Genomic DNA, 22,781 nt, shown 5'->3' with positions numbered 1-22,781 from the left:
TCCCTTCATCGTGGGCTTTCCGCACTTGACTTGAGCGGTCCAGAGGTTCTGTCTTGGAGTTGATCCTACTCGAGGTGTGCTATGGTTTGGATATCAAGTGTCCCCCAGAGACTCAAGAGTTGAAGGCCTGGTCCCCAAAGCAGCAGTGTCCAGAGGCAAGGCCTTTGGGAAGTGGCTGGATCATGAGGGCTCCGACCTCGTGGATGGATTAATCCATTTTGGCTCAATGGACTGCAGGGAGGTGGTGAAGGCAGTGAGAAGTGGGACCTAGTTGAATGAGTGGGTCCTTAGGGATGTAACCCTGGGGGCTGTATCTTGTCCCTGGCTCCCCACCCCACCTCCCTCTCTCTCCCTGTGCTTCTGGGTTGCCATAAAATGGTGGCTTCCTTCCACAACATCCTTCTGCCATGATGCTCTGCCCTGCCTCAGGCCCACAGCAGTCGAGACAGCCATGGACCGAAACCGTAGGCCAAAACAAAATTTTCCTACTTTAAGTTGTTGGTTGCAACAATAAAAAGCTGATTAATGCTGAATTTGCTGAATTTACTGAATTTCTGAGTTGTGAGCTGGTAACTTTCATATATTTTGAAAATGGCCACTATCTTTTCTAATAAATTCTTCATTCCATTTTCTCTCCTCCCAATCTGTTACTCCAAATGAAAGAGTACTAGCTTACTTAATATTAGTCTACGTTTCCTGAATGCTTTTTTCAATCTTATTCTATTTTCTCTATGTGCTTTAGTCTGGGTTTCTCCTGTGGACCTATCTTTAAGTTCGTAAGTCATTTCTTCTGCCATGGCTGGTATGATAACTTTTCATTTCAGATATTGTATTTTTCAGTTCTAGAATTTGCATTTAAACGTTTCCATTTCTATGCTGAATTTCCCCATCTGTTCACATGCTCCTCTATGAAAACACCTGGCCACAATTTTCACTAAATGTTTAAACATATTTGTATATTTTAAGATCTTTGCTAATTCCAACACTGAGTTTCCTGTTATTGACCATTTTTCTTTTGTTTATGGGTCACATTTCTGCTTGTTTGTTTGTTTGTTGTTTTTTAATATTCTTTTAGTTGTAGATGGACACGATACCTTTATAGTATTTATTTATTTTCATGTGGTGCTGGGATTGAACCCAGGGCCTCACACATGCTAGGCAAGTGCTCTCCCGCTGAGCTACAGCCCAGCACATGTTTCTGCTTCTTTCCATGCCTATTAATTTTTATTATAAACATTTTGAATATTATGTGTGGGGACTATTCTGGATTGTGATAGAGTACTTTGAAGAATGTTGAACCTTTTTTCTGGCCCCCAGTTAAATAACTGGTGGATCACCCTGATTTTAAGGGTTGATTTTAGACTTTGTTAGGCTAGATCTATTTCTGTTTTACCCACAGTCCTAGAAGGAAGCCTTCACTCCTTGGGTAGGGTCCTTACTTTCTGAATTTCTCTTGGGCTCCCTCTCTTTTTTGTTACCTGTTCCACAAATTAGAATTGCCATGTCAGCCCTGGACTCGGAGCTCTCTTTTCTCACCTGGTGAGGCTCCAGCTCTCTGCTTGGAATCCTTGCCCTGGGTCGGTTTGAAAATGATCCTCGGGCTGAAAGTCAAGGTGAGGGCCAAGCTCAGCCTCGTGAGCTTCCCTTCTCTTAGGGGTCACAACCTTGCATGGACTGATGACGGCTTCACGTGTTCTGTCCAGTTTTATGATTCCTTTAGACAGGCAGATGAGCCCAGCTACTCTGCCATGGAGTGAAAGAAAGGCCTCCTCTCCCGAGTTCCCTTTCCACTCAGTCTTCACGCCCATGACCCACCTCTCCGGGTCTTCAGGGACCTCCACTTTGCAGGCTCTAATCTTCCGTCTAAGGCCTGCTCCCCAGAGTGGGCAGCTGCTGTGCCCTGGCCAGCCACTCTCGCTTCTTTCAGAGACACTTTTATTTCCCACTTTGTTCTAGGAAACCAGATTTCTGGATTTTCCTCTTCTGCCTTTCCTCCTTCATCCCTCTCTGCTGGCCTCTCTTCCTTGCCTGTGAGCCGGGAGCCTAGAGTGCTGCCAGTGCTTCGGGTCTCCAGCCAGACGCTCCCTGGGTCCATGTGGAGTCCGTGGCCTCCAGTGCCTCCCTGCCTCCAGCTCCCAGGGTGCACCTCCCGCCTGGACTCTCTGCGCCAGCTCCAGATGTGTGCCCCACTCCTTTCCTTCTGTCCACTGCAAGGCCCGAGAGCGTCCTGAACCCCACACCCAGGCTTCTCCCTCCACAGGCGCCTCTCCCTCTGTCTTGCCCATTCTTCCGGTTGCTCCGGCCAGCAGTGTGGGGTCATCCCGGACACGTTTCTCTTACTCAACGCCACACGCTACCCATCAGAAAGGTCTGGGGCTCAGCCTCAGCAGGCTGCCGCCATCTGGCTCCTTGGCCTCTTTGCGCCCACTCTCGCCCCCTGTATCTGCCAGGCCTCAGCAGGATAGAGGGGGCTGTGTCTGGGACACAGGCTGTGACTGCAGGGTGGTTACCAAGCTGCCGTTGCGGGGAAGGTCAAGGACGCCAGCAGGACCCCTACGACAGGTGAGGTCATAGCTGATGGGAGCCCTGTTTTGGGTAGAAAATCAGCTGCTGCCGAACTTCAGAGAGCGAGAGAGGGAGAGAGAGGGGGAGGGAGAGAGAGAGAAAGTTCCCACCAGGGGAGCAGGTGCCCTCACCTCACCTGCTCCCTCTAGCCGCCTACCTCCGTCTCTCATTGGCTGAGCTGAGGGCTGGGCCTTGGCGTGCATGGAGGTCACCCTTGTCCGTGGCGATGAGTCCATGGAGGTCAACCTCCCAGGCAGAGAGGAGACTGGGAAACGGACGTGAATCCAGGAGGCAACCGGTGAGCGTCCCAAAGCCCACCGTTCCCCACAGACACACCCACCACAGCCCATTGTCCCCAGAGCAGCCTGGAGGATCCTTGGGCTCTGGGGGACCAGAGAGGAAGGCAGAGCGGCAGGGTGGACAGAGCCGGGTCCACAGGACAGCAGCAGCAGCAGGAGGGCCTCCTGCCACCAGGAATTCTCCTCTGGGCTGAGAGGACAGAAAATCCATCTCAGCTGTGGTTCGGGAGAGCGCTGGGAGTCTGCCTGCTCCCCTTTAGCCCACTTCCCTGACACATCTATAAAACCGGTGACAATGGTGTCACCTCCATAAGGTTGATGGAAGAATTAGATGAGATAAAATTGCTCAGGGAGATGCTTGGCAATGTCCCAAGTTCCCAAGCAATGGCAACAATTATTGTTACTTAATATTTGAAGCGCACACATGATCATATCATGCCACTCCTTTCTCCCTAATGCCTTATCATGGGCTCTGAAGAGATCCTTCCAGCAAACAGATCAGCTGTGGAGGGTGTGTGTGTGGAGAGGAAGGCCCGCAGCCCCCCACCCCCCACTGCACCCCAAGAGGCTTCTGACCCCATGCCTTCCAGGCAGAGCCCAAAAGGAAGGTCCTACCCTTTCCTAGGAAAAGTGTCGCCCCTGGGATCACACTGTGGCTGCCAGGCCCCAAGATGCCCTGGGGGACCATGGCTCCAGCATCTGCTCTGAATCCCAGCTGGCCCCTGACTATAGGATCCTTACTCTGCCTTGGGAGCCCAGGTCACTGGAGTGGTGGGGACCCCTGTGGGAGAGACCATGTGGGGAGCCACAAAGATGGGAGAGGAGACAGCCCCAGTCACCCAGGTGAACCAGGTGAGCCCCGCCTCCTTGGGATCCCCACACAGGCATCCAGTGTGTGCCTGGGACACAGGTCCACTCTCCTGTCCTGCGGATCCCCAGCCACCTGCCCCTCCAGCCACCACACACGAGCAGGAGGTCCCAGAGCTGCCCCAGCCACCCTCAGATTCAAAGGGAGTAACAAAGGTTTCCCGCCAGTTTCTGGGGGTGCCGTGTAGCACCAGGTCCCCGGCAGGGAGCCAGGCCGGGCCACAGGGACTAGCTACTTGCTGCCCCCTCCCACGGTGCAGGGAGAGCGGCCACTGCAGGCGCAGGGGAGGGGGGGCGCTGGCCCGGTGGCGAGGCCACCTCCTGCCCTGGGCCGCAAGGCCGAGCCCAGTGGCTTGTCTCCATTCCTCTTCTTGATTGGCACTTTAATGAGGGCAGAAGGGGCTGACCCCCTGCCAGGGGGCCAGTTCATGCCCCGTTTATCTCACAGCCGAGTCAGACTAAAACAACACCGAGGCCGCGCAGCCAGGAGCCGGCCGGGCGCCCCCGCCCGCGTGATGGATCGAGTGGCCGCTGCGAATTGGCAGCTGAAGTGTGTGGGGGCCGCGCCGCCCTGTCAGCCGGCAACCAGGGAGCGCAGGCCGCCGGCCAAACTGCTCTCCCCGGCACTGCGAGGGGCCGCCTCCCTTGCCCTGCCCCAGCCCAATGCCAAGGCTAGGAGAGCCACTCTGGGGTCCTCAGGGGTAGAGCACAGGGGTTGGCGAGTGGTGGGCTTCAGGCAGAACCGGCACTGGAAACCTCTTCCTCTCGTCCTCCTAGCTTTAGGGTCCAAGACCGGCCCCATTCTCAACCAGCACCCCGTCTCACTGGGCTGCAGATGGGCTTTGAGTCCATCAACTTGTGGAGGAACCTTTTACTTGCTGTGCAACTTTGAGTGAGTCTGTCAACCTCTCTGAACCTTGAGTCCTCATCTTACTTATCACTGGATTCTTGTGAGGATGAGATAAGACCTGCTGGCAAAGCCACCTGGTCAGAAAGCGGCCCCTACAGTGAGGCCTCACTCAGTTCAGCGCCTTAGCTCCGAGTGTCTCAGGGCACCTACACCTGTGTCTGCTGGCAGCAGCGCCCCTCCCACAAACACACACTGCCATCGGGAAAGTCACCAGACGCTGTGCCCATGGTGCCACAGCCCTGAAGCTTGGAGGTGACCCCATGTACCCATGGAACATCTGAGGTTCAGAGAGGCGGATCTGCCCGCTGTCCTGCCGAGAGCGGAGACAGGCTGGAAGTTCCAGCCCAGGGACATCTGGTTCCACAACCCGCGCAGCGTTCCCAAGGCCCTGAGTTATGGGCTGGAATTTCCCTGAAAGGCTGGTGGGAAGCCAGTGACCGCCCCGTGGGCCCTGAGCCCCGGAGACAGCGCCGGCTCTCTAGAGTGCCCTGGACAGACCCTGAGGGGCTGCGGGTGGCGTCATTCTCAGGGTCCCCCTGGTGCCCCAGAGTGAACTTGAACTCCGAGCCACTCCCCAGCCTTGCAGGAAGCAGAGGATGCAGAGGGGACCGCAGCCCCCTCTGGCTTGGAGGGCTGCAGTGGTCTGGCCTAGCTGCCGGGTCCTGGGATCTGGGACAGGACAGTCGCTGGAGGCCCAGCAGCTCGCTCCCAGGGCTGAGGCGGAGAGCACGCTGGAGCTGGACAAAGGTCCCTGGATTCCAGAGAGCCTGGGAGGGGTGGAGAGTTCTTTCCCGGGCCTCCTTGGGCCTTGTCTGGACAGCCCAGGCCTCCCGGGAAGGGAGGGGACCAGCCTCCACTTGCAGGAGACTTCACCTCCCCGTGAACTCCTGAAGGGCAGGAGGCCAAGCCCCGGCTGAGGTCAGAGAAAGTAGCAGGGCCACAGTGGGGCTCCACGGGGTCTTCCCAGCCCTCCACAGGCCTCCAAAAGTGGATGTCTGCCTCAGAGCCCCTGATGCCCCACCGGACAACATATGACCTGCCCAGGTGGCAGGGGGCAGAGCAGGCTGCTGAAATGGTTGAACCCCAAATTCTGATGCACCAACCTAGGAGAAACTCAGGCTTTTGGCTCAGGGTGCCAGTGCCTGGTCCTGCACCCGCTCTGAATGGCCTTAAAACTGGCTCCTCCCACCAGAGGACTTTGCATGCTGTTTCCTTTGCTTCAAAATGTCTTTTGCTCCAGGTGCTGAGGGGCACACCTGTAATCCCCGAGATTTGGGAGGCTGAGGCAGGAGGGTTGCTAGTTTGAGGTCAGCTTGGGCAACTTAGTGAGACCCTGTCTCAAAAATTTAAAAAAAAAAACAGGCTGGAGATGTGGCCCCATGAGAGAACACTGGGCTCTGTCCCCAGTGCCAACAATTTTTTAAAAAGCCTTTCCCTTTTGCCTGGTTAACTCCAAGTCAGCCTGCAGCGCTTTCTTCAAAGGCCACTTCCTCAGGGAAGCCCTCCCTGCTGACTCCCCTCCCGGACACCGAATGGGTCACATCCCTGTGTTATGGCCCGCCCAGCTCCGGCAGCCCTTCCCTTGTAGTTCACACGTGAAGTATCACATTCGGTTGATTCGTGTTCACAGTGATGAGCCCCGAGGGCAGCAGCCAGATCTGCTCACCTGTGTGTTCCCAGCTCCAGTTGACGGCCTCGTACACAGCAGGTGCTTGACAGGTCCTGTGGGCGAGACGCCACTGGCCAACTCTATTGGGGCATGCCCAGAGAGAACATGTACCCGGAAAGCTGTTGTCGGATCTCTGACAAGTGAATGAATTTGCTACAAAAGAAAATTAAAAGAAAAAAAGCAAAATTAATGACAAGCCTCACCACTAAATTAAGAGAACAGACCCAAAATCAAGTTTGCGGCAAAAGTCTGTGTGAGTGAGGAGATTCTGAGTCCTCTCATTTCAAAACATTTGTTCCATGTGTCTCAGTAGGCCAATTCCCCCCGGGAATTGTGACGTCAAGGAAAACAGACTGAGCCCAGGACCAAATCAACCACGTTATTCCAACTGGTGATCTCCAGACTCTCATTTCTGACCACTGTGTACAAGGATGGCTCTGGGTGTGTGGGACTCTTGTGCCACTCGGGTTCTCTGTGGGGAAAGACAGACATCAAAAGCCACGGACTTTTCAATATCCTAAGTTTCGTGAATAAAATAGGAGGCAAAAGAAAATGGCCATCACATGTAAAGAGCTCATTAAAAGAAGTAAGAAGAGCATCCAGAGTCCAACATGTGTGAACAGAGGACATGAAGGATTATTTACACGAGAAGAAATTTGGGCTGGGCAGTCAGTATTTGCTAAAAGTTCATCTGTGTCAGACACGGAATTAAGATTTTCTTTTCTTGGTACTGGGGATTGAACTCAGGGGTACTCAACCACTGAGCCATATCCCCAGCCCTGTTTTGAATTTTATTTAGAGACAGGATCTCACTGAGTTGCTTAGGGCCTCGCTAAGTTACTGAGGCTGGCTTTGAACTTACAATCCTCCTGCCTCAGCCTCCATAGCCCTGGGATTACAGGCATGCACCACTATGCCCAGACGGCATTAAGAATTTTACCTCTCTTTCTCTGTCTCTGTCTCTCTCCCCCCCCCTCTCTTTTTAATGATGCTGGGGATTGAACCCAGGGCTTGTGCATGTGAGGCAAGCACTCTACCAACTGAACTATATCCCCAGCCCTTATATCTCTTTTAATTATCACGGAACTATAGTAAAAAATCCACCCAACAAATGTAAAGTTTGGTGACTAACACATGTTCCTCATTTTTCCTATATTGTCTATGAAAGCCTACAATTCTCGTTTTTCTGAAGAAAACTTGCATTCCCGTCTTAGACAAGTGTCTTTAACCGTGCAGGATTCTACAAATCTCACCCCTTCTTTAAGGTGTGAAACCAGTTACATGTTCACGGCACCGAGAGCCAGGTCTGGGATAAGACTCATTTATTTGTGAGGCGAGTTCTGCAAATAATGTGATTACTGTTGTATATTCGAAGTGCTCCACAAACACACACTTTAGGGTAGTTCTAAGTGATCCTGGAAATAGGAAAAGAGATTCTGAACTCTTGGGGCGAAGACCATGTTTTGCTTTTGGCACTCTGAAGTACTGCATGTGCCTAAAGATCTTATAAACATTCAAATAAAAATTAAATGGCTGGCTGAATTGGAAAAGAATCTATCCCAAGGGCCCCATGGAGATGGCTTTATCCCAGTTCCTGCCTACCTGTCAGGGGCCACGGTCATCACCTGCCAAGCTCAGGGGCTCTGACCCACCATACTGGGAAGTGTTCATCCTCCCTACTAATCGAAGAGGACAGATTAAGGCAGCATCCAGAGGCTGTTTTCTGTTTACTAAGTTATTTTAAAAAATTCCTTTGAGGCCACAACCACCTTTGGCAAGCACACAGAGACTCGTACTGTCACCCCGCTGCTGCGTGTACCACAAGTCATGGCGCTTTTGCAAAGAAACGGGTTGGGGCTGGGGTGTGGCTTGGTGGTAGAGCGCTTGGCTGGCATTCGGGAATCCTTGGGCTCATTCCCTGCACCACAAAAAAAATATAATTTAAAAAAAAGGGGGCTGGGGGTGCAGCTCAGAGATATAGCACTTGCCTAGCAAGTGCAAGGCCTTGGGTTCAACCCCCAGCTCTGCACTAAATAAATGAATGAATGAATGAATGAATGAAATGGGAAAGGAAGAAACGTGACCACATCCAGCGAAAGCAGGTCACCCAGCTATTTCTGTTCTAACCCTGTGGGAATTTATGCCAAGGAAAATGCGTCAAATAGATACAAAAAGCCAGGGTCATTAAAATATGCCTGGTGGCTTTATTGTCAATGAAAAACAAAATAAGACCATAGCCTAAACACTTGCTAAGGAAAGAACTTTCCAACAATATGGTAAAAATGTACAAAGAAGTAGTGTAAAGCCACCAAAATGACCTTAAAAGCAAGGGTAACTTTGAAGATAACGTTGACTTAATAGTGTTAAGTAGGGCTGGGGCTGGGGCTCGGTGGCAGAGTGCTTGCCTCGCACATGTGGGGCACTGGGTTGATCCTCAGCACCACATAAAAATAAATAAAATAAAGGTATGTGTCCTTCTACAACTAAAAAAAATTTTTTTAAATAGTGCTAAGGAGATATTATAAATTGTAAAATTAAGTTTAGAAATGGCAGCTAGGTACAGATCTGTCTGCTCTAAGCTGAGTGGTCAGCTCAGGATCCCGCCCAGATGCAGATAGGACAGTGGCACTTGCTCTAGGAGTTGGTGAATACTCAATTTTTTTCCCCCATCTTTTTTTTTTCTTGTCACGACACATCTTTTTAATAATACTGGATAAATATTTTTAAACAATGAGTCCATGGATGGACCATCTGTTCTGGGAAGCCCCTGGCCCAGGAACTGTGGGAAAAGCAGGAAGCAGAAAGGTCACGGTCCCAGGGGGAAATCCCACAGTTGACAGGCCCAGCTTCAGAGAACCTGCTTTCCTGATGACCACAGTGACCCGTTTTTGAAGTAGTCAGCTCTTGCTGAAATGTCACACGGGTGGTGGATCGTGGGGCAGTCGGTCTCCCCCACGTCACTTCCTTCGTTCTGAACAAAGCACTTCTGTGGTGCAGAGGTGTCCACCAGACTTCAGTGCACTTCAACCTTATTTTAATCTTAAAAAATAATTAATATGTACATACGTTTATTGTCAGGAAGCAGAGAGCTGGGTGCACATGAGGAAATAAAAGAAAGCCGAGGGTTTGTGGAATCCCAGGAAGATTCCCTACAATCAGGGACGTCGCTGAAGGAGAGCCAGTGCTTACCCCTTCCACTCTGGGGATGACCACAGTGTCCATCCCCACAGGACCCTGTCCACAGGCCAGAAGGCTTCTGACCCCGCAGGACCTGGCAGAGGGAGTGACAGGTCTGTGTAGCCCAGTCCCACTCAGGAAATGCAACTCAAGGGGCCAAGTTCTTGACATTATTTGACCTGAATCTCCATACTTTTGTTCAGTGGGAAAGATGGTTCTGGGTCCCATGGAGGAGTGGACAGCGTCACAGAGGCCAGTCACAGAAATCAGGAGTGTCAGAGGTGAGAGGGCATTGGGGGAGGCCCCGCCTCTTCCTCCGGAGACCTCAGGCTGTCTATACCGCATGCCTCCCTGGGGACAGAAGAAACCTCCAGGCATCATTGGGGACACGGCTTCAGGTTTTCATTTCCCCGTGGGCCGCTGGCCCCATGTGAATGTCTGTGGAAGCAGAAGGCGCCAAGTGCTCCTCTGTCTTCCCAGCTGCAGGCCCCTTCTTCCTCCTCCACCCTCTGCTGCCCTTCCCCAGTCTTGGGGGAAGGTCAGGGTTGAGTTCCCATTTCAAAGGCCCAAACAGAGGCTGCAGGGCTTAAAGCCAGGCACCCAGTTAACATGGAGGGCAGGGGACAGGGGACACTGACTGCCCCCCGCCCCCGCAGGGATCATCATTTCTTCACCTTCCCTGTGGTTGGCAGAGCGAGAGGGTGCCCCTGTCAGGGTGGTGCCAACAGGAGGATCAGTGCCAAGAGGGTCAAGGGCAAGTCTGAACTCATGACCCTGGCCTGGTCCCTGCCCACTTCCTGGCTTCTGCTGCCGCCCCTCAGTCTTGTGCTTGTGGCCACGCCCAACTCTCTACCTTGTCTAGCACCACTCCGCTCTTTGTCATTAGGGCCTCAGCTCAAAGGTCACCTCTTCCAAGAGGCCCTTGCTGACCACGGCAGACAGAGTCCTGCTCTGATGACTCTGTTGCATCTCTGCCACTGTCTGGTATGTGCCCTGCAGCTAGCCGTGTGCGTGTCCGTCCTGGACCCCTGTCTCTGTCTCCCTTCCCTCCATGGTCCCAGCGCCTGGTCTGGCTCCCCTTGTGTCTCCAGAGCCAGGTACCCCGCTCACTCTGGCTGAGGTGAATGGACGCCAGGCCACTCTGGTGCTCCAGTGTGTCCTGCTGTGCCCACCTTGGTCACACCTTTGCTCCTGTCTGGGTCACCTATGTGTTTGGTTGTGCATCTTCTTGAACTCCACTGTGGGTTCAGGTTGGGCACCTCCAGTGGACAAGATGGCAGGAGGGGAGCTGGGCCCAGCCGGGCCCAGGGACTCCTCCACTCTTCTGCAGACCCTTTTTCCTTCCCGGGAGGCTGCCCCTCCCCTGTGGTCACCTATCCCATGCGCCCTCCTCTAGCACACACTCTATGACTAGATGGCCCAAGAGGCCCTTTCCCTCCAGGCTCAGTGAGTGGTGACAAGAGATTGGGGCTGTAGCCGAGGCTTGAGGACCTTGGGATCCACTTTGCTACAGACACCTCTTCCCTTGCTCTCAGAAGATGACCCCTGGGGGTGGCTCAGGAAATGAGCAAGGAGAAGCAGGGCCGGCTGGGGGCCATGCTTGGGGGCACCTCAAGCCTCCAGGGCCGGCTCCAGACAGGACGGGGACCCCTGTGGCTGACAAGGGTGGAAGCCAGGGCCCACCAGGACATGTGATCCACCCAGGTGAGACACTGGGCGGGGGAGGGAGGTGGGGCGGTGGCCTCCTGCCCATTGGGTCCCTGCGCTGGTCAAGGTCCTATGATTCCAGCTGAGGTGGCCGCAGCTCCTCCCTGGGCCTTCCTCTCAGAGACTGTCCCCAGCCCTTCATCCCAGACTCTCACCTGGGCTGGCAGTGGCGGGGGCTGGGAAAGAGGCAGGTGACAATCCCCCTGAGAGGTGACAGCCTGGGGCGGGAGCCACCAGCGCGCCACCTGAGAGTGGGTGAGGAGCAGGTTAGCTGGGTGAAAAGTTCAGCGCCAGGGCAGCTGTCTGTTTCCCCGCTAATTCACCCACTATTTGGCTAACCTTGCTCTGAACCCAGGCCCGAGACCCCTCTCCGCTCCCCCCGCCTCCCCGCTGGGCGCCCTGGCTGCCACCAGCCTCCTGCCGCCCGCGCGGCCAGGCGGGGGACACGCTGGCCTTGAGAGGCCCGGGCCGAGGGCGCCTGGGGGAGAGGCCGGCGGCTCGGCCGGCGGTTATTTATGACCTGAACCTTCTTCCCATCTTCAGTAACCAAAATAAAGCCGGCTGCGGGCTGCGGGCGAGGTCTGGGCCCCCAAAGGCCAGGCGTCCCGCCTGCCCTCCCAAGTACACAGCTGCGCTCAAGGCAGGGACCTTGCCTCGGCCATCTGTCATCAAGGCCTCGGGCAGGAGCTGGACACAGGGGCCAGCGGTGGCGGAGGGGTGGCCAGACGGCTTCCCTGGCCCTTCTGTCGGTCCTTCACTGCTCAGGGGCCGATCCCCACAGACTGTCCTCATCCTGGTCCCCCTTTTCCTGACCCGTTCTGTGGGATGTAGAGGTGGAGGGAGAGGACTGTCCCTTGGCAGTGTCCACCCACGGCTGGCGGGCAGAGCTCCTGGCACCCGTGATTTCCCAACATCCAGCAGCAACCCTGTGTCCTGGCCGAGGAGAGTTGCTGGTGACAGAGCAACCCGGGTCACCGTGACCCCAAGGCCGCACTCTCAGCCACTGGATGCACTTCCACTCTCACTTTCCATCCTCTGCTGAAGTCCCTTCTTGGCAACTGTAGAGGTCACATGTCCCAGCGACCAGCGGAAACAAAGATCCACAGAGCATGCATCGTCCTGTCCCCAGCCTCACCCCTGCGAGTTCCAGATGACCTTCCCCACTGCCTCCCAACAGCGTGGAAACCAGGGCACGTGTGGACAGGAAGAGTCTGTTTTGACAGTCGTGGGTCTCACAGTGCTTGCTCGTCTCCAGGGATGCAGTGCCAGGAGCCCCAGGTCAAGGCCGGAATAATTCTTTTTAATAGCTGCATGACCTGCCTGCTCTGGGTGATCCAGGATTTTTTTTTTTTTTTGGTACCAGGGATTTAACCCAGGGATGCTCTACCACTAAACCACATCCCTGTTCGTTTTTTAAAAATTTTGAGATGGGGTCTTGATGAGTTGATTAGGGCCTCACTAAATAACTGAGGCTGGCCTTGAACTTGAGATCCTCCTGTCTCAGCCTCCTGAGTAGCTGGGAGTAGCCACTGCCATTGCCTTGGGCTGAACCAGAACAATTTTCACTTGCTTACTTGTTGAGAGCCACAGCCGAAGGGGCCCCAGCAAACTTTCAGACTGCCAGCTGATGAGCTGAAGGGGCCCCAGCAAACTTTCAGACTGCCAGCTGATGATTGGCTCACAGTGGCCCCAGCAACATCTAGCTGATTGGCTCCTCTGCGGTGATGCTCATTGGGCTGTTTCCCTGCCCTTTCAGACCACGGAGCTGCTCTTTGGGGGACTTTTTTGGCTCCGCCCATGCGACCCAGCCAATCGGCCTCAAGAGCAGGAGGACTGTGGGAGGAAGAGGCTGGGTTGGGGTGTGTGGCTTGTGGGAAGCCGGTGGTGGCAGTTGGGCTCTGAGGGTTTTCTCCTGAGGAGCTGTTTTGTTTTTCTTGCGTGGTTCTAAAAATAAAGTTAGTTTCTTTTGACAAGTGGCTCCTGAATTGTGCCCAGCCAGACTGCGGCATTTGGTGGCCCAAATGCTTACTTTTTTTTTTTTCAGTTGTAGATGACACAATACCTTTATGTATTTATTTTTATGTGGTGCTGAGGATCAAACCCAGTGCCTCACATGAGCTAGGCAAGCGCTCCACCACTGAGCCAGCACCCCAGCCCCACTTGCTTACTTTTGTAATGAGATAGGACTTACTCAGAATCCCAAGTGCACAGCTCCATCAATGCTGCACGGCTGAACGTGTGAGGTCACCACGCACCCATCGTCTCCTGCCCCTAAATTCTCTTCCCCAGTCTCATCAGCCCCAGAGATCATCACTAGGGTTCCTCTGTCTCCACAGATTCATCGCATCTGTTTTGAACTCTGCATGAATGGCGTGAGGAAGGAAGGATTTGTGTCTGGACCCTTTTGCTTGATGTATGTTTGTAGAGCTGTCCACATCCCCGGTGGCAGGAGGCTGTTCATTTTGGTGGCTACATTGTGTTTCATTATTTGAATGTCTGCCATAATCCAGCTGCTACTTGAAGGAAATGAGCATAGTTTCCAGTTTTTTCCCAACACATCACAAGCAATGCAGTAATAGGCATCTTTGAGCACACACCTCTGTGGGCTCACGCTTTTATGTCTGAGGAAGGACTCCATTTTTCCATTTGTTGATGAGAATTAAAGTTTCCTTTTGATACTTATCCAAGGAGATGATGTTCCTTCTATCTGGAGCTCCATCCAGTGACAGGACTTCATTGATGGGACCTCATTGACGGGACCAGATCTTGCTGAGGAGCAGTGGGATGTACCTCACGGACAATGGACAGCCATCAACAGCTCTAAGCAGAGTGGCGTGGGAAGATGTGTGTTCTGGAAAGGTCTCCCTGGCTGTATGGTGGGGGAGCCGTGATGTGGGACACTGTGGAGGCAGAGACCACTGTTGAGAAGACCAGCTGAGGCAGGAGGGAACAGCCCTAGAAGATGGAGGGGAAGAACTGACTGGCCCCAGGGAGTGGCCAGTGGAGGGGGCAGCCTGGGGGTGAGGACAGACAGGGCATAGAAGGGTCATGAGACCCGCTCCATCTCGCCCAGGCCCCAGCCCAGCAGGGTGGCCCTGACTCAGTAGCCAGCCCCTAAGGTTCTGCCCACTCTTAGGGGCTGGGTCCGTGTGGCGGCCACTTCCCGAGTCCTGCTTTCTTTCTCCACCCAAATGGGCCCCCAGCCCCACAGGGAGGCCTGCGGCCCTTCTGCTGGGTGAGTCTGCCATGACACGGTGGCCAGTTCCTGGGGGAGAGGACGGCCTCCTGCCTCACCTGGTCTTGGCTCCACACCTCTCCTCTGGAGGCCTATCTACTCCCCACTAGCACGTCCAGTCCGATGGTTACTTCATGAGGCAGGAAAACTAGGTACCCATCTAGCACTTACCAAATCCCTCCACTCGGGGGGACTGGGCCCCACGTGGCCTCCTGCTCCTGCTGGGAAGGCCTCCTGCTACAACATGGGAACAAGAGGCCTTTAGCATCAGCAGAGGCCGCCAGCCACCACCTCTTGCAGTTGGGGTGAATGGGGGAGGCTGTTCCCGTTCCTGCCAGGAGGGGCAGACGCAGGGCCGGATGGTGGCAACCCCTAGAGGTCTCCCAGCCCTACCTCAGACAGCCCGTGATGGACTGCCAGAGAGGCCTGCTCAGCTGCCAAGCCCACACTGCCAAGTGCCCACCGGGAGCCTGCCGACTGCCAGTCAGGAGGGGCCAGTGATCAGGAGGAGGGCTGCCAACTGCCTGTCACTACCCTGGCCAACTGTCAGTCAAGAGAGGACCAAGCCCCAGGAAGTCAGAATTGCCCGTCAGGCATCAGCCAACTGTCACTCAGAAAGGCCTGTGGCAAGCCAGGGCGTCCGGCAGTGGTCATTCTGCCGACAGATACTGTTCTTGCTACCTGGCGTCTTTTCACCTCCCCTGACACTGGGCTTTCAGGGCCATCCCTCCCCAGCGCTCAGTCCCTGCGTCTCTGTGGGCTGATTTCCTCTTTGGCTGCCAGGACAGACCACAAGGCTCAGGTTTGGCCAATTAGACCACTGCGTTCCTCTGTCGTCGTGATTGGTTTATGCCTGGATGTGGCTCTCAACCCCGGCCAGCTGTAACCGATCAGAACCAACGCTGGGTGAGGAGTCTTCTCCTGTGCCCTTAATCGGGAGGGGGTGTGAGACTAGCAGCCAGCTTGCCATCACAGGAGCAAGATACTGAGAAGGAAGCCAGCCCCAAGGATGCCAAAATGAAGGGCAGAGAAACTGGATCTGGGTTCAGGTCCTGTGTGCTCCTGGATCCAGCCATACTGAAACCAGTCACCACTGGGCCTTCTAGTTGTGTGAATCAACGAATTCCTCCCTTTGGGCCTAGCAAGAAACATGGTGAGGAGCACCAGCAATCACTCTGGGAGTCTACCAGTGTCTCGGGGGCCCAGCTGCTGGTCATGGCTTTAGTGGGAGGCTAGGGATGTTTCCAGAGGAACTTCTGACTCAAAGGGCTAGACAAGCGGCTCCATGTTTGCCTTCCTTGCCCCAGGCTACGGAGCTATTGGCATGATCAAAATGTTGCCCACGGGCTGGGGCTGCGGCTCAGCGGTAGAGCACTCACCTAGCACGTTTGAGGTGCTGAGTTTGATCCTCAGCATCACATAAAAATAAATAAATAAAATAAAGGTATTGTGTCCAACTACAAGTAAAAAAAAAAAAAAAAAAGATGTTGCCCAAGCCTCAGCATCAAGCAAAGCTGAGAAGTGGGGGACTTGCCCCAGTGAGGTGGTATCTGGAGCAAAGACTCCCCTGGGGTCCATTGGCAATGGCAGCAGCAGCAGTGGTTTGGAGCTTCCTATATCCTTTCCAGAAACTTCAGGGAGAGTCAGTGTCTTTGGGGATTGGGACAAAGAAACCCACCAGCCCCTTATACCCTCAGGGTGAAGCAGCTGCAACTTCTGGGGACAAGGAACAGCCGACTCAAGGCTGCTTTCTGCAATCCTGCCTCCTCACACTTGTTAAGTGTCCTTCCATGCACCTGGCAGAGCACTGGGCACATTTCAGGTGCTCCAGGAATTATTGGAGGTAGGGGGACAATATGCCCAAGAAAAGGAAGGGGAGAAAGTGTGCCTGCCTGAGGAAGGCTGGGACGCTGTTAGTCAAATTTCTGTTGCTCTGATACCTGAGAAAATTATAAAAAAGAGAGGTTGGTTTTTGGCTTAGTTTCAGGCAATTGGTTTTGGGCCTGGCAGAACATCACGGTGGGTGGTGGGCAGCTTGCCTCGTGTGGCTGGGAAGCAGACAGAAAGAGGAAGGGGCTGGTGTCCCAATCTCCCCTTCAAGGACACCCCCCCAATGACCTAACTGCCTCTCACTAGGCCCCACCTCCTGCAAGTTCCACCACCTTCCAGTAGCACCAAGGGGACTGAGATCAAGCCATCAGCACAAAGCCATTTAAGATCCAAATCATGGTAGGTACCTCTTCCTCCCAGCTCAGAAGTGACTGGGCTCAGAGGTGTTGGAATCTGACAGCAGTGTTGAAGTGGCTACGCCAGGAAGAGACCAGGTGGGGCCGGATAAAGATCTCGGTGAATCATGACAAGCGTCAGAACCACACTCTTACATCTCAGGCTTCTCATTCAAGAAGCCACAAAATTCAGGGATTGAAAGTCAGGAGCGTGCAGCTCCACTCTGGGGTTCAAATCCGGCTCCACCAGCACCCCTATAAAATAATCCAGGGGAGATCCTTTCACCTGCTTCCAGCTCAGCCTCCTAGAGCAGGTTAGATTTTCACTACTAATACATATCCCTTACTCACACACAGGGACTGAGTACTGTGATTATAAAATAAGTATGATTTATTAATGTCTTACTAGGTGTTTACTGGCACCGAGCCCACCTGTGTTAGTTCACTATGTGACTTACTCCCTGAGATTTTCAAAGCCACTCTGGGGGACAGAGCTATCGGTCCCATCCCACAGAGGAGGAAGTTGAGGCTGAGGGAGGTCAAGATCAGGTTAAAATCAAGCTCAAGTTCCCAGAGAGTCTAGCTCCAAACCCCAGCCTCTTCGCTTCTCCGCGTGCCTCTTGGTAGCCAGCTGGAGCGGCCACTCGGCTTCCCTCGGTGGACAGCAAGCAAGGCCGGCCAGCCAGGGAGCCAGCCCAGCCCCAGCACAACTGCCCCTGGGGAGCCAGGGTGGTGTTGGGGGATATTTAGCTGCATAGCGCACTCCACATGCCAGGGCTGTAGGAGCCCACACGCCCAGAGCCAGGTCTCAGGCTGGGGCTCTGCCCAAGCCACATGTGACCTCCCCAAGCAGGATCCAGTTACATCACAGCAGCAGCCCAAGGAACAGACCTGGCTGTGTCTCCCACCACGTGCTTATTTCCTTTGCCTTGTGAGTGTTGAAAAATGAAAGGAATGATAAGGGTTTGGGGGTGTGGTGGGGGGCTGGCTGGAAAATCCTGCAGAACTTGGGTAACTCAGCCAGAGGGAGGCACGGAGGAGTTCTCAGAGAGAGAAAAAAATCTCACAAGGTTACAGGCACAGCCTGGGAGCGGGGGCTTCTGGATTCCTGCTCCCCGTTGGGGGATGAAGGTCCGGCCTTGGGACAGAAGGTTCACATCCTGGGGTTCTGCTGCTGGCCTCCCAGGGCCGGGCCACCACAGCCCTCTGGGCCTTAGCTACTCTTGCAAGGAAGAGTTGGGGAAATGCATGCAGACCAGAGGCCCCTGAGGGGCAGTTTTGCTCCTCGGGGACATTTGGAAATGTCCAAGAACACAATTTTTGGTAGTCAGAGCTGGGAAGGGCAACTAGTGAGTAAAGACCAGGGAAGCCAGACACCCTCAGTGCCCACGACAGCCGCCACAGAGAATGCTCCTGTTCCCAGTGTCAACAGCCTGTGGTTTAGAGAAGGCCAGTGTGGAGCCTGGAAGGTGTAGCAGCGCAGGCCCATCGGGAAGCTTAAGGGGAGGCGGCAGGAGGAAGGGGCGTCCTGGAAGCCTCCACGTGGGCTGCCTCCGAGGAAGCGTCTGTGTCCATCAGACAACAGATGTTTACCCAGCGTCTAGCGGAGCCAGCACTCTGCCAGGAGCTGGGCAGAAGTGGACAACTTCTCACCTCATGCAGTGTCTGGTCCAGAGGGGCAGAAAGAGCCAGAAGCAAGCAAGCAAGTCAGTGACATGGCCCCCAACACCATCAAGGATGGTAAATGGATGAACAACTGCTGTTTGTCCAGACATTGCGAGACTGTTCAGCCACCGAGGGAGAATGTTCTGATGCAACTATGACCCGGATGAACCTGGAAGGCCTTATGCTCAGGGGAAGAAGCCCAACCCTGCAGACCACGTGCCACCTGATGACATTGCTGTGAAAGAACAGGAAAATGTGTAGAGACAGGAAGTGGCTGGTTGCCAGGGACCGAGAAAGCTGGGGGAAATGGAGGAGAACTGGTAATGTCTACAGAATTTCTTTTTAAGGTAATGAAAATGCTCTTGGATCGGTTGGGATGTTGGTTGCACAACTCTGAATAATGTATTACACACCATTGGACCGCACTGTCTGTCTTTTTTGAGTACTGGGGATTGAACTTAGAGGCCCTTTACCACTGAGCCCCAGCCCAGCCCCTTTACTTTGCTTTTATCTGTTTGGTACCAGGGACTATACCCAGGGGGCACTTAACCACTGAGCCACAGCCACAGCCATTTTAATTTTTTTATTTTGAGACAGGGTTTCACTGAGTGGCTTAATGCCTCACTAAGTTGCTGAGGCTGGCCTCAAACTTTCCATCCTCTTGCTTCAGCCTCCTGAGCCATTGGGATTACAAGTGTGCTCCACTGCAACCAGCTTTTTTTTTGTTTTGAGACAGGGTCTTGCTAAGTTACCTAGGCTGGCCTCAAACAAGTGCCTCTCCTGCCTCAGTTTCCTAAATAGATGGGATTTGGAGCTTCAATGGCTGACTTGTACAGTGTGTGAATTGCAGCTCCATAAAGCCATCGTGGACACAACAGTAATAATGATGATGGTTGATGAAGTAAACAACAGCCTGAGACAGATCAACCCAGTGCCACTGTGGCCAGATGGGAAGCTGCCAGGAGCTGATATCTGAGAAGAAGACAGAGACCAAGGTCCAAGAGAGGGGACAGAACAGAATGTGCGAAGAGCCTCTGGGGCCAGAGCCCAGGGTGTGCCCAGTGGGAAGGCAGCCCACATTACTGTGGCTGGGGGCTGACCGTGCAGAAAGGATTGGAGACCTGGCCTCTGAGCTCGGGACCCTGCACATTCTGTTCTGTCATATGCCCCCAGGGGCTCGGCACCTGGGCAGGTGGCCTGGCCTCCATGTAAAGGACAATTTACTTTCAAAGTGTTTTTTGTTATCCTCAGTAGTGTCTGCAACATCCCTGGTGGGGGCCAGGGGGCGGGGTTCCAACAACCTCCACCCCCAGGTGCACTGGCTGGTCTCTGAGTCAGGCCAATCCACCTTGGGCCAGCGTTGCCACCAGTAGTTTTTCCTCCTTGTGGACCCTCCTCCCAATGCCTGATGTCTGCCCTAGGGGACACATCTTCCTAGCAAGGTGACATTACCACTTTGAGCAGTACCTTCCAGGGGACTTCTTTGTTTCTTCTTTCCAAGCCACTGGGGGATCTGAGCACCAGGGGCTGCCCAGGGCCAAGGATGGTGGGAGATGCCAGAGAAATGTCCTACAGATAGACGGCACTGCCTGCTCTGCCCTGGGGGACAGCCTGCTCTGCCCTGGAGACCCTCAAGCATGCAACTGGGTCACTTCCGAGGACCTGAGTCTTCTTTGTCGGGTTGGCATGCCCTGTCCTGTTCCTTGGGGGTTTGCCCTGCCCTCCCTAGGGACCTCTCTTCACCCTTGTGCCCACTACCCTGCAGGGGTCTTCTGAGTCACAGCTTTATCCCACCACGACCACAGGGAGCCAGGCAAGCAGTGACTTGCTGCCATCACACCCCAAGTCAAGATGTTGACCAGGTGTCCTGAGGAGTCCTCGGGTCCTGTCTATCAGCTATGGGGCCACCAGCATCGTGTCACCCCCTTGAGTTCACAGAGCCTTCTTAGGTATGATTAGCACTGGAGAGTGACCCTGGGCCTAAGAGGCAGGGGTCTGAACAGAGACCCACTCTGTAGGGGAAGAAGGGCGATGTCACACAATGGAGGTGGCAGAGCCCAGAGGGGAGCTCAGGCCAGTGGGACTCCAGAGTCAAGATTCTGCTCCCAAATCTCAGGGCTTCCCACTGCTGGAGGAGTCTCACTGCCACCTGGCAGGTGTGGGAAGCCTGGGCACTCAGAATGGGCATCTGGGCATCACATCTACCAGGAGCCTGGGGACCTCAACAGTCTGTGAGAGGTGGCAGGAGCCTGGACCCTGCATATGAGGGACAGTGGTCCCAGATTCAGGAGGAACTCGAGTGGGCAGCTGTCCATTTATGAAGAGATGGATATTAATGAACATTTTTAAATCAAATCACTGCCTCACAGCCCCCCTCAAAAGCAGCCCAGCAGGATGGGGGTGCCCTGGAGCTGCCCCAGCCCTTCCTCCTGTGTCACCTCCTGGCTTTTCCTGGTGTCCAAGCCATCTGTATATAGAAGTTCTCTTCATAAGTACAGACATCCAGGGTGTCATCAACCTCTGCTTCCACTGGAAGCCCCTCCTGAACAGCGGAGGAGTCCCCCTGAAGGTTATGGTAGGAGTGTGGGTCTCTCCTCTCTTGAGACGGCCCCATTGCCATCTAGAACAGTTCGCTTAGGACTTGGGCAGATGATTCCTCTGTTGGTGATCTGGCTCCTTTCTTTATCCCCCACCCAACTGGAACATTCCCAAGGGCAAGGACTGGCTTCTCCACCAGACAGGGCCCTGGGCTGGGGCACAGGAAGGAGTGGGGTTAGGGCTGAGTCAGCTCAGGAGATTTCTATCAGCTCAGGAGATTTCTATCACTCTAGAACATTAGTTTGGCCTGAGGAGAATCAGTTTCTCAAAGTATTCTGGTCCCCAGGAGCTGGGTGGTGGCCATAGGACTCAATTCCTGATCACTTGCCAGGCCAGATAGCCTGGTCCCCTGAAATGGGGCCAGGATAGGGCTTAGGTCTGGCGCCTCCCTGGGCTTGGCGCCCACCCCCAATCTGGTTCTCTTTTGGTTTGGGGAAGAACCTCAAGCATGGCAACTGGGTCACTTCCCAGGACCTAAGTCTTCTTTGTAGGGTTGGCACGCCTTGTCCTGTCCCTTGGAGGTTTGGCGCTTGTCATGCTCCTCCGCTTGCCCGAGCACAGGGACAGAATTAGCTCTCCAAGCCGCCAAACCATCCCTGGGAGGGACCAGAATTTGGCCTCCTGGGAATCTGCCCAAGGCTTTTCTCCTTGGTTCCTCTGGGAAAAGATCCAGAAAAAGACTGAAAGCTCCTGGCAGATTGGAGGAGGGGAGGGGCGAGACCAGGCTCTGTCCTGCCTTCAGAGGAAGCCCCCGGGGCTCTGGGAAACTGAGAGCTCCCACCACAGCCAAGACAGTGACTTGTGCTCCGTGGCCCTGGGGAGGGCTGGCTGGGCCTTCCTCCCTCCCAGCATGCAGTCACTCCCCAGGGATCCTTGCTGCATTCCTGGCCTGCAGGCCAAATGCAATTTCATGGAAACCTCAGGAGTTGAATGCTTTCCAAAAGGGTGGCCTGGAGCCAGACCATGAGCACAGGAATCTATCCACTCTGCTCAAGGAAGGTCCGGAAAAATCAGGACTCAGCAGACAGATCCCCAGCTGGTCCTCCTGTCTGTCTCTGCCCACCAAGGTGTGCCCGCCCCCAACCTGGCTCCTGGGCCAGCCAATGACAGGCACCTGCCCTGGGGACACACCCATGTTGTCCAGCCAGGCGGGGTGGTGGGGGTGGGGGTGTTAGGTAGTTGTGAACATTCCAGAAGGACCCCCTTGACACCCAAGGCAGACTTTGGTGACACATGTCCTCAAGAACCAAAAGGAAGCTGATGGAGGGTCCGGGATGGGTGCCACCTGATGCCAGGGTAAGGAGAGGGGCTCGTGGGTCAGGTAGCGCTGGGTTCAGACCCTGGGCCCTGGCAGGCGGGGTCTTTTCTCCCCTTTGGCATGGGCTTCCTGGTCCCCTTCCCCAGCGGTGCTGTGAGCGGAGAACCTGGCCTGTGCTCCCAAAGGCCACCGCGTCCCTGCCTCAGCTTCCCTCCATCCCCGGCCTATACTTTAACCTTTCCCCCAGACATCATCTTCCATGGCCGCCCCAGCACCGGGGGGGACGGCATTTCCTGCTGCACCCCGCGCGGGCTGGATCACATGACCTCTCTTTGGCCAATGAGACGCGAGCTGAAGTGACGCGAGTTGTTTCCGGGCAGAAAGTTGAAGAGCCGGTGGCAGCTGGCGAGGCCCGCTGAGCTGCGCCTGGACACTCTATCCTCGATCGAAGGAAGCCCTTGTGGCGCCTGAGCCCGGGGCAAAGGCGACACAGCGCGGAGCTGGAGCCACCTGGCCGGAGAGGCAGCGACCCTGAACTGAAGCTCGCGTGGAGATTGGGGTCGTGTGCGCGGCCGTCGCCGAGAGCCTGCCCCGGGTCCTCGGCGC

At 54.7% G+C, this 22,781-nt stretch overlaps 1 long non-coding RNA gene across 1 annotated transcript; it reads left to right on the top strand.

Moving 5' to 3' along the window:
- The first annotated feature begins 17,448 nt into the window (after positions 1 to 17,448).
- Positions 17,449 to 18,739, top strand: LOC143405031 (uncharacterized). Its single transcript, XR_013091949.1, has 2 exons — positions 17,449 to 17,585; positions 18,078 to 18,739. It is a non-coding gene; the product is annotated as an uncharacterized LOC143405031 (long non-coding RNA).
- Positions 18,740 to 22,781: the final 4,042 nt, after the last annotated feature.

This window comes from Callospermophilus lateralis, chromosome 7 (assembly GCF_048772815.1).
Source record: "Callospermophilus lateralis isolate mCalLat2 chromosome 7, mCalLat2.hap1, whole genome shotgun sequence".
NCBI lineage: Eukaryota > Metazoa > Chordata > Mammalia > Rodentia > Sciuridae > Callospermophilus > Callospermophilus lateralis.
Note: the sequence above shows the minus strand (reverse complement) of the source record. Positions and strands in the feature narration are given on the sequence as shown.